This window comes from Gallus gallus, chromosome 5, assembly GCF_016699485.2.
Source record: "Gallus gallus isolate bGalGal1 chromosome 5, bGalGal1.mat.broiler.GRCg7b, whole genome shotgun sequence".
Classification (NCBI taxonomy): domain Eukaryota; kingdom Metazoa; phylum Chordata; class Aves; order Galliformes; family Phasianidae; genus Gallus; species Gallus gallus.
Genome location: NC_052536.1, coordinates 22663921 through 22675614, shown reverse-complemented (window position 1 = coordinate 22675614; position 11694 = coordinate 22663921). Strand labels below are relative to the sequence as shown.

General features: G+C 52.3%; 1 protein-coding gene across 4 annotated transcripts in view; it reads left to right on the top strand.

The window, feature by feature from the left end:
* Nucleotides 1-29: 29 nt before the first annotated feature.
* The window catches only part of NR1H3 (nuclear receptor subfamily 1 group H member 3), a 28127-nt gene continuing 16462 nt past the window's right edge, over nt 30-11694 (top strand). The window contains exons 1-2 of one of the 4 annotated variants that reach the window (XM_046941362.1): nt 30-146; nt 3783-4027. The gene's annotated coding sequence lies outside the window, so the exon portion shown is untranslated. Of the gene's footprint in view, nt 1470-3782; nt 4028-8494; nt 8822-11694 lie in introns of those variants that run through there. The other 3 variants (NM_204542.3, XM_040700550.2, XM_040700552.2) reach the window with 3 other exon arrangements.

The window sequence follows — 11694 nt, the reverse complement described above, 5'->3', positions numbered from 1 at the left end:
TCTCGCACGGCGCGTGCGCGGCCTGGCCCGGGCCCGGCTGAGGCGGGCGGCGGGGCCGGCGCTGAGGCGGGCAGGGCCCGGCCGGGCCGGGACTGCCCCGAGGCCTTCGCGGGACGCGAGGGGACGACGGGCGGCTCCTTCCGCTGGTAAGCGGGCCCGGGGCGCGCCGGTTGTCCCGCCGAACTCCGCGGGCCGGCTCGCGGCGCTGTGCGGCGGCGCTGAGGGCCGTGCCGCGCCGTGCCGCGCCGGCGTCCTCCTTCCCTCCCGCCTTGCGGCTTCGCGGCGCGGTCGGGGGCAGCGTGCGGTCCTCCGGGGCCGCGCCCGCTCTCGGCCCGTGTCCCAGCCCCGCGGCTCCCCGCCCGTGCTCGGTGATGGCGCCGCTCAAACGCGGTCCCCGTGCCGGGCTGGTAAATGTGAGGCACTGTCCGAGTTACGGCGTGCGATGGTCGCTGCGTTTCTCATCAGACGTCCCCTCGGTCCGCATCCGGACAGGCTGTCCGTCAGCTTCTCCACGTCGCGTTCTCGTGAAAACAGAAAGTTTCACAGCATCCTTGCATCCCCTGGGGTGTGTTTGACGGGATAGGCAGAGTGCAAACGTGCTCTGGCTCCGTGCCGCCCATCCCCCGGGCCTGCCCGAGGTGCCTGCCGGGCCTCACTGACAGAGCTCTGCTGCCAAAGGTCCGTCCTTCGCAGGCTGTGCCCGGGTGCGGTTCTTCCTTTCGGTCCTCAGGGGATCACGGAGGGGAGGAGGCCCGGCCTGTGCTGCTGGGAGTGCAGCTGCCGCACCGCTGCCCGGGGGCTGGCGGGGCTGCTTAAAGAGAGGAGGGGAAAATCACGGGCGGTTGAGGGATTTGTGGTATATGCTGCCCATCCCTACCAACCAGTGCTGGGAGATGCGAGGGTCTCAGCTTTTGCTTTTTTGGAGAAAGGCGGAAACACAATTCTCAGGTGTGCAAGGGAACCTCGGTGGCACAGAGCCTGGCAGCACAGGATCCAGAGTTGTGTCTGTGTTTGCTTGGAAACCGTGCTTTGTGGCACTGGGAGTCACACGTCGCTTCGTACAGAAACGGAGGGCTTACGTCTGTGTCACTCAGCCGTTTGTTTGATGCGCTTGAACGTTTAACGAATTAAAGCGAATGCGATTCCGTATCTCCTGGAAAGCATCGGGTCACGTTGATTTTTCCTGGCATCGCTGCTGACGCTGTGCCATAGGGGGCGCGGGGAGAAAAAGTATCTGCAGGCCGGGACTGCGTGCGCTTAACCGGAGGTCCCAGTTTTGTTGTGTTATCCTTTGTCGGGTTCGGTTCTCTGCCGATTCGACAGAACTGACACAGAGGGGCGATGCAGGGCGGCCCTGAGCACGGCCGGGCGCGGGCAGGAGCGTGAGCGGCACCCGCTGCCCTTAGCGTTACAGCGGCTCTTCTGTTCGTTTGCTTCCGCTTCGGTGACTGCCGCGCCGAGACCGATGCGTAAGGATCGGGACGGGACGGGACGGGACGGCACGGCACGGCACGGCACGGCACGGCACGGCGCCCCGCTTTGGTTTCGTTCTCTCGAGGGCCCGGCTCCCCGGGGGCGGTCGCTGCCGCCGGAACGGGGCGGGCCGGGCCGGGCCGGGCCGGGCGTGCGGTGGGCGGCCGGGCCGCGCGTTACATCACGGCAGCTCCGCGGCACGCAGTCCAGCCGGGCCGGGCCGCGCCGCCGCCGGCCGCTCGGGCACCTGCCGGGGGCGGTGGCCGCCCGTCGCCGAGGCCGCCGAGGAGCCGCGCCGCCCGGTAACTTTCCTCCGGGGCTGGAGCGGGCCGAAGGGGGGAAAGGAGAGCGCCGGGCTCCGCCGCCGCCCGGCCCGAGGCCTGCGCCGCGCTCCTGGTGCTCGGCCGCGGGCGGCGCTGGAAGGTGCTGGAACGGAACGGAGCGGGGCGGCCCCGTCCCGCCGAGGCGGCGGTCACGGCTGCGCCTTTCCGCGCTCGGGCTCAGGCCGGAGCGGTCGGCGAAGGGCCCTGCTCTGGGAACGGCGGGGCTCCGGGGTCGCGGCGCTGGAAGGGGCTCTCTGGGAGGAGCGAACGGGCGGGTGGAGGAGCTGACGAGGGGTCGAGGCTGGGGGCGTCGCATCCAGGGAGCCCGGGGCTCTGCTGGAGAGGCTGTCAGGTGCAAAGTGATGTTTACTCGGTTAGTGGTAGCTTCGTCGCGTTTCCTTGTGTGTGCGGCTCTGCTCTGTCTTGCTGTTGGTTCACCTGTTACATGCTGTCAGCCCCGACCTCCCGCGTTCTGGAACACAGACCGGGGGCAAGCGTGCGTGGGGCTGTAAGAGGGTAACTGCGAACATCGACTTCTCATCGTGCCGTTTCATTGCACGTTGCGTTAAGGTCCACAGGCTCTTAACAACGGGTGTTCCATTGCAGGACAGTAGCATCCCTTGGACCTCTACTTGAAGAGGAATGCTTTCTCTCATGGATCCCCCCCTTTCTTCCCCCTAAAGGCACAGCTGGGCCCTTCACTGTGAGGCTTTTCTAAGGGAGTCTCCGCCACTGACTCACACGCCTGACTAACGCTTTGGATCGCTGTGGCAGCCGGCTCCCGGCTGTGGCTGCAGGTCATGTTTGCAGGGAGGGCAGACAGTCCTCCGAGCTCTGCTGCTCATCCCAAGGTGCGTGGAGTGTGCTGCTCCCCAGGCACCAGGGAGAAGGCTCTACTGGGGGCAGAGAGAAAAAGAAAAAGCTGCTTGCTACTTTCTTCACTGAGTAGTGGTCTTCTCTTCCAGTTAAGAGAGCAAATCTGGTGTGAAAATTGCAGCCGAATGTTACTAAGCTCAGCCTTGCTTTCTTTTCGGTTGTGGAGGGAGGGCATTGGATGTAGTACAGGTTGTGCCAGGATCAGATGGAGTTTGGCCTTGCTGCGTTTCTTCACAACCGCACCCGTGACACATTCACCAGAGGGTTCTTGCTGCTGCAAGGCCTGCCATGCGGGCTGGATGCTGCCTGCTGTAGTCACTGACTGGAATCTAGCACTTGAGTTCAGTAGGATTTCTTTCTTACGTGCGCTTACAGAGGTGCATCGATCACAGAAGGCAGCCAACTTTTGGGAGAGAAAAATGGAGACTAAAATAATTAGCTCCGCTCCCGTCTCCACCATTCCGTAGCTGTCCAAGGACTCCTGCAGCTGCTTGTCCTGTAACGGGGTGCAAGGAGAAGCACTGTAGCAGGGACTCTGTGTATGAATCACCTAACCAAAAAAATGACAAACAACAGGAAACTTTATCAGTGACTTGCTGCGTTCTGGCACTGTGCCTTTGCTTACCGCTGCTGGCAGTTGGCGGCTGCTGCAGCTGCAGCTCTGCGCCTTGTCACAGCGTTCCCTTTGCCGGCCGCGGTGCAGTGAGCAGCCGGCGGTGTGCAGGACAGCGGGTGTGTGCTGCAGAGGTATGGGCGGGAGCTCACTGCCTGATGCTGAGCTCACACCTGTAGGTAGAGCTGTGCTTCCAGCGTGTTAAAGCGTGTTGGATTGCTGTTATCTCTGCTCAGACGACTTTTTCAGTCGCGGTGCTTTCTCTAGGAATCGCTGTTACCATTCTGGAAACGCTCACTGTTTGGGAAAGGGAAGGATGAATCGTGCTGCTGATTGTTTGATGCAGTCTTTAGAGATGGTGATGGGCGCAGACTGCTCACGTTACATCTTTTGTAACTAGATCTGCTCTGGGACTGTATGGCTGTGGAGATGGACTATTTTTTCTTCAAAAAGAAGTTCTGAATTTAAAGTCTTTAACTGTTGCTGTTTCTCATAAGTCCCATCTGCCCAGGGGAGAATATAGAATACGATGTGCTTTGTCTTTGAGTGCACTGAAGGATGATCCCGTGCTCTGCTCTGGAAGCAGCTGCTGTGGAAGTCTCATTGTCACCGATCCGTGTATCTTTGCAAGTTGAATAGGAAGGCTTATTGGATTTTGTCATTTTCCTGCTTCCTTCTGCACCAAGGAATAGGATTTGCGCATCTGACAGTCTTGGAGAAAAACAACAATTTCAGCATTAAGGTAAAACCTTACAAAAAGGCTGTTTTGTTTGGCTGGGGGAAATCGTTCTGCTGCTCTGCAGTGCTGTGCGTTACCTTGTTTTCCTCCCAGCATAATAATTTAGGAGGGCAGGATTGCATTCCCTGCTGTGGAAACTGAGTGGGAAGGAGCCTCATCCTCGGAAGGAGTTTGGGGGAGTGCTTTCTGCACGGGTACGGTTCTGCACCCAGTCTGCAAACAGGTTGAACTTGGTCTTAGATCATACTTATATGTAAGCGCAACATTTGACCTTGCATTTTCATTGTGGTTACTGCAGCTAGAAGCTGCATTTTAATAAGCCTCGGTATGGCAGATGCACGGAATATTGTTAAAGTAGGTGAGGCTTTCTGTGTTCTGGCAGATCTTAAAAATATCTCAGTTAAAGGTGGTGTGATGTGTTACTTCAGCGCCCTGCGTTGCTTTGTTCTGTGACTTCCTGCTTAGGACAGAATACTTTTTTCCCCCACTTTTGGAGCACGGACAAATTCATTTCTTGCGTCCTCAATAACAAGGAGATATCCCTGGAGCCTGTGGGGCTTGTTAGTTTAGATCTGCAGATCTCAAAAGCAGATTTCCTGTAGGGCAAAATTGCTTGCTTTATTGAGTATCCAAAAGAAAATGTGAAGGTGATATCATTATCACTTAGTAAGGTGAGTTGGAATATGCACCGGCAAGCTTTTAAGCCTCTTGTTTGGGGAGGGCAAAGGCTCCTTGGGGTAGCACACATGGGGAAGAGCAAAATCCTGCTATTGTCTGTAAAGGAGGGGGAGAATATTTGCTTCTTCAGTTGATGGTGAAATGAAGAAAACTGTGTTAGAAAATTAGGAATGTAATTCTCTGAATTGGGAAGCTACCATAGTTGTTCTCTGTGGGATTAAGTAGGAGAACTCTCATGGGGTGGGAGGACTGAAAGGCCATCAAAGCCGTGCTGCAGAGCCAAGCTGCATTATTTACATGCAGAAACATCTCTGGGATGTAAATAAACAATATTAGGTGGGTATCACACCGGTTGCTGCAGTGAGTGACTGACAAGGGTGGCTGTTCCCTGTCGTGTTAGGTTTTCTAGTTTGTCGTAAGGCTTTTTAAAAAATGCTGGTAAATATACTTGTAAAATTCCTTGAAATGAGCTGGGCACAGAAGTGAGATCCTCTGGCCCTCTTGGGAACGGGGAGCCTTGGCTGACTGTGGTCCAGCTATGAAACAAACAGGGCTGCGTGGCTCAAAGCGAGGCTCCCACCTGCTGATTTGAAGTTGGTGATCCAAGTAGTCCACGTAAACCTTGTGTTGCATTTGGTGTTTTCCTAAAAGCAAGGTTTGTTCTGATCGGCTAGGCTAGTTTATTGCTTGCTAAGCAGGATGATAGAGCGTATCTGCATACATCAGTTTATGCTGTTATATCACAGCAAATGTTTACGCTGGAAAATGGCCATTTGAATTTATTAGGTGAATAACTTCTTTCCGAGTGACTTCTGCAACACTGTTTGCATTAAAAGGTCACGGCAAAAGCATGCAAAATTAGGTTTTTGTAATTAGACTACAATCAAGCACTGGACACATAAGAAACAAAAATAAGCTTGCTGGCGTGTGTGCTGTTAAAACAGTTCTGCTTTAACGAGGCGGTGTTATCTGTACTTATCAAAATGAACTGCATGTTTTTGGTCGTTGTGTCCTTCCAGATCTTAGAATGAGCGTAACTCATCCTCCCTGGCGTTGTTTTTCTTCAGAGATTGGAAGAGAAAAACACCTCCCTCCCCTGCGTGCTTCCCTCCCCCAGCTTTTGGTGACTGATCACGCTGATGAAACAGCCTCTTGTCCTGCATGGATCGGTCCTTCAGTGGATTCTGGCTCCAGGGGCTTACGAACTTTCTCAAATGTAGGAATCGCATTCTTCAAACGTTGCACAGCGGCTGTGTGCTGCTTGGAGAGGGTTTGTGTGAGTGTTTGTGTTAGGCCTTATCATGTATTGTCATTGTTGTAAAAAATTCAGTGAATGTAATCTTGGAAAAATGTGTGTGAAGTCCTCTATAAATAGAAACATTTGGAATTTAAGTAGTCTATTTAGGGCCTTTGTGAAATGAGGGCGAAGAGGTGCAGGCTTCTGAACCAGCTCTGTAGTGTATCTCGGTGGCCGGGGTCATGCATGCAGAAACGTGCCGTTCCCAGAGGACTTCGTGCGCTCCACCGGTGACTTTTCCTGGTCATTTATCCATGGGCAGCTCTCAGTTAGGTGTGCGCGGCGGCTTCTTGAGCACCTCCCAGGGGGAACCCGTGTGTGGATGTTTGCGGGCGCGTGAAGGAGTGCTGGGAGAGCCTTTGGGACCGGCTGCGATGGCACTTGCCCTGACTTGCACACGGTGCGGGGCCCTCAGCAGCGTGCTGCGGCTCGCACAGGTGCTGCCACTGATGCAGCTCAGCAGCCGTGCGCTCCGAACGCTGGAGAAGAAGCGGGCGTGTGGCCTTCAGGTACCGACTTGGGGAGTGTTTTGAAATACAGAATACGGATGAGCTCAGACCCTGCCGTGAAGCTCCTGTTATCTGAGTGCGTCTGAGAGGAGGGGAGATAACTTTCGGGCTTTTGGGGAACTGAAGAAAACTTCTCCCTTGCTCTGCAGAAGCTGCCAAATTGATTTTTGTTTTCCTAGAAGTAGAACAGGAGTGGAGAAAGTGGAATCCTTTTCCTGAGGAAAACATCTTTCTTTCTCTCTATTACCTGCTTTGAAGATATTTTCCTATTATGCTTTTAGCAGCAGATTGGGGTTGGCAGTGGAAGTTAAAACAAGGAGAGACTGGAGGTTTTGTCCTGCCCCGTTCCAGCCTTGTCTGCCAGTGGTACTTCCTGGTGCCTGCTCTGGGTGGTGCCTTCTGCAGTGTCCCAGAAGCAGCAGCCATCCTCACACTTGACCTTAGTGCAAGGATCGGGATAAGAAGCCCAGCTGCCTGCTGGCAGCCCCATTACCTGCTCCCACATGCTCACGCATACGTTGCCGGGTCTGCAGCTGTTTCTGAGAAGGTGGCTGGCAGGAGCTTTCTGACTGGAATAATGTTTGTTCGCTTGCTTCGTGTGGCGCCTGCCCCAGCTTTCATCTGTGCAGAGCTGCTGGCTCCTGGTGCTTTGCTTGGTGGCCTGCGGGTTCTGCCATTGACTTCCTTCTCCTCTTCCTGACAGGACTGCGCAGGAACTGGGAATGGGGTGGGCTCCTCGTGCTGTGTTGCTTAGATGGAACCTGACAGTCTCGTAGTTAGGTTCCTTTGTTTTTCTCTATTAGAGCTTTTCTGCAGACTTCCAATCTATTCTGGGCTGTAGGAATTTGGGCCATTGAAAAGCATTGATCTGCTAGCAACTCAGGTCCCCTTGCCCTACATTAGGGCATATCCTCTGTTTGGATGAACCAGGCTGAAGCTCCGGGTGCCTGGAGATTATCTGCAGGAGCAGAGGCTCAGCTTGGCCAGCTGGAGGGTGTGCCACCGTGCAGCCATCCCACTGGCTGGTGCTGCCGCAGCGGACTCTGCCCTGCTCCAGTCTGTTTTCCAGCTGAGTGTTTGTGGTGATGTCAGGCGGTGTGAGAAGGGAACATGACTTGGCAGGACAAAGTCTGCAGAAAGTTCAGCTCTGCATTTGGCCAGGAACCTCAGAGGGAATGGGATCGACGCACACATTCTGCTGCAGACTGTCACACGCCCTCTCACACGCTCCCTTCCTGTCACACGGATCCTCTTTCTCTGGTTTTCAAACCTTCAACCCTCCCCTTCATGCTGTCATCTGGGGGGTTATTTAAAAAAGAAAAATAATTCCTCCTCCTTATCCTGCTGTTATTGTACCTTCTGAGTGTTTAGCTGAAATGACCCCAAAGCAGAAATAGACCATGAGGGCCAGGATCTAGGATAGTAAAGTCAAAAGCAGGGGAAGTTTGCCTTCCAACTGAGCTCCTGTAGGGTGGGAAGCTCTGCCTTTCTTCTGCCCTTCTAAGAGCCACATGAGTAAAATCTGCCAAATTGTATCCCTAGGTAATGGATGTGCGCTGAACAGGGCAAGATGTGGAATGGTCCAGCTTGCTTTGAAGCAATTTAGACTCAGTTCCAGTATTCATCTGATATGTTCTTCATATGAGCGTTTCAGTAGTATTGTCATTTCTTCCTGACCTCTGTGCTACATCTAGGGATAATATTTCTATGAATGGGAATTGGTACTTTTCCTCTACTGCCCTTAAGGGAGTCTTAATGAGTTTCCTGCCTGCTTTGCGATCCAGTACTGTATTTCTCTTTTGCCTGTGATGAGCGATAGTATTTGTTTTGATAGATGCTTTTAGGTGGGATGGTGCTTGGATACTAAGTGCTATATAGATGCCCTATAAAAAGCTGTTTCCCAGAAACAATCCCATGTTAGTTATGGTGATATGCAGCATGTTGATGAAAGGAAGTGGGTGGAAAGAAGGAAATAGAAAAATGAACAAACAACTGTACCACTAACAGCCCTCTCCTGCAGTTTCTCTTTCTTCTTTTGCATTGCGTTCTTCTGTTGCGGAGGTGCTGGAGGATAGAGACCACTTTGAGAGAGGGTGGTCTGTCAGCGAATCGGTCTGTGTTCTTCCTCAGAGGAGCCAGCAGCACTTTCGGTGCTGATACTGAAGAGATGGGCTGAGACCACCTGGTGAGCCGAGCGCATCTCCCCGTGGTGATGCCAGCTGCTGGAGACAGCTGGTTAGAATAGGCAGGGGTCAGGGGATGATATTTCCTGAGAGTTTTGTGGAGATTAAGTTACTTCAAGGAAACAATCAGGTAAGCAGTGTGTGATTATTTATTGTTATTTTCTACGTGCACAGAAAGGCCAGCAGTGCTGTTTTTCTGGTTGTAATTTCTTTGATTCTCTTATTGGCTGTGGGCTGGGTTTAGCCCTCTTCTCTGGTCTATGAGGATATTACTTTGGGTAGTCATCATTATTTCCTTGGTTTTTGCTCGTTCTCATCTCCCTCCAGTCTGGATACAATATTGGGATGACATCTCACACCCCTTCTGAGTCAAACCTGTGTTTCTTGAAGCAGGGCTGTAATATCTGTGGGACTCAAGTTCAGAAAGGGAGAACGTAGGCTGTCAGGTAGGGGTGTCTTCTTTTCCCTGTCACATGGTGCCAAGGTGGTAGTACATAGTGGCTGGAGAAAGAGGTTTCTTTAACACTCCTTTTTTCCACTCATGCGCAGACCCCATTTGAAAAGAAACCAAACAGGCTGTTTACACATATCTAGTAGTGCCATTACCTCTGATTCAGGTGACACTGGCTATTTCCCATCTCTTTGGAGTCGTGTTCTTTTGACACGTCTGGGGATAACTTCAATTCCTGCTGGTTAGCAGATACCTTCACAGGAGGAAGTTTTCCAGATTGCTTGAATACTTCTCACGTTTAATTTTACTGGTATTTTTTTCTCTGGTGATGTGGTCAGAAGGACAGAAGAATTACACCCACAGCCAATATAGGTGCCATAGGAAGAAAGTGAAACGCAAAGCAAAACCACCTCTGTTTAGATATATTTAAATGTGCAAGGGAAAAAGATCTAATGGTTGGGTACCTTAATTTGCATGGGGAAGTTGTGAGTGGCACTGGCAAAGGAACGCTGTTGCTGCTGCGTGAATTTCCATAGGGAGTGCGCTTACAGCTCATGCTGACAAACACTCTGCAGAGCAGGCTGCTGGTTGGATCCCCTCCCTTCCCCTTCTTCCAGGGAGCAGCACAGAGCTGCCCTTTGCTCCTTTGATAGGAGGAGGGGGCAGCTGTTTTGCTCTGTGTGCTTCATCCTCCTGGGAGGAGCGCAGATGGGATTTTTCCTGTTCAAAGCTTCTGTCAGAGCCTCGGTTGCGCTTCCTGCCGTCTGAAGGTCGGCACTGATAGCAGAGTCAAACTGCCATTTGACAGTTGGAGCTGGATTTGCAGCCAGGAGCTGGGGATTATTGCGGTTCAGCTGCAAATGGCAAGTTCTGCTCGCTTTCTCCCCTGTGGTTGCTGCGGAAGCCGGCATCAATCCGAGTGGCTGTGTTCCCTTTGCTCCCCACACTGGGATGTGGGGCCATGGCTTGGTTGGGCTGGGAGATGATTTGGTCATTTGGGAGGATGGTTGGGGGTGCTGTTACTGTAATATCTTCTTTACTAGAAGCCAGTGCACACTCTTGTTCTGGCAGCTCTGAGGATGGCTATATTCTAGATTAGCCAGAAGCTTGAAAGCTGAGGGAAAGAGACAGTAGAAAGCCTGGGAGGGATAAGAGGGGCTGGAGCTTTGCTACCTCAACCTGACTTGTGCTGTTTTGTAGACTTCAAGGGAACCTGGGTTAATGGCCTCTGGAGGCATTTCATGTCAGCAAGGTGCCACATCAGCCCTGATAGACTTATTATTAATTTTCAGTTAATTAACCAGGGAGGAGTCTATCCTTTCTTAACATTATCTGTTCCCTCGCTCCCTTTCTGCCTCTTTCTCTCTCCTTTGTCAGAGGGACCGATGCTTCCATGCAAACAGGAAAAGAGACGAGAGAGCGCTCTGTGTGCAGTGTGAGTGAACGACAGTAACCCTGTCTCCTTTCTCCTCCTCCTGCAGGATCAAGGGCAGCTGGGAGGGAGGAAGGGAGGGAGGAAACAGAAAGGCTCAGTCCACTTCAGGATCTCACCCACCCTGAGAACAGTATCTGTATCACTCTTTTCCCCTTGCTTCTTGTTTGACATGGCACCTTTTCATCAGGCCAAAACCAAGAGGTGAAGGCAAGGGCAAACCCAAAACCTCAGTCTTTGGATATAAGGCGTAATGAGAGAGACAGGTGAGAGGAGAGGGAGCATCTCCTGCTGGATGAGACGTGTATGGGAGAGCTGACTTGAAGAACAGTGGCCGTTGGGGTGAGGAGCTCCTCTACAGAGTTTGTAAGTTTCTGGGCATGATTGGAGCCAGCATGTTCTGTCTTTATCTCAGGGATAGCGTGGGAAGCCCTGTTCCCAGAGTGCCCTGTGTAGGAAAGAAGCTAGTCCTATGCTATGGAGTCACAGCCTAGAAGTAAGTTTGGATTTCGATACAGAACAAAGGAGAAGTCCTTTGGGCTGATTCTGTCCTGAATTGTGGTGTTGTGTTTGGTAGTGCCATTGTGTCATATGACTGTAATTCACTTCGCTAATGAATTTGCAAATGTTCAGTGGAGACAAATTTCTCTTTCGCTTCAGTCCTATTTTCAGTCCTTTTTCCCTGAGGTTGGGCAGAAATGGTTTGGATTTTCTGTTGCTGCTGCTGCTGCTTGTCAGTAAGGGCATACTGTGTGTGTTCAGAGCATCTATGTCATACTGGATACAGACTGACAAATGTATGCAGAAATATTTGCATGGTTGTAATAAAAGATCTGAAAATTACGGTGACTGCACTTCAGTCTCCCAAAGCTAAAAACTCTTTTAGGGTGTTTTTTTATAATAGCCTGACTTTCCCTTCCTTGGAAAGCCTAAGAGGAATAGGCAGAAACAGTCTTAAAGAATACCACCTTCCATCCTGGCGCACTCTGTCATTATGCCTTCCTGTTCTCTTTCCTGTGCTCTGTCAGCCAAGTGACACACACTTGTTTATGTTTATCTGTCCAGTAGTTAGTCACTTCTGAAGCTGTTCTCTGGGAGTTGCCACGGCACCTGTACCTGG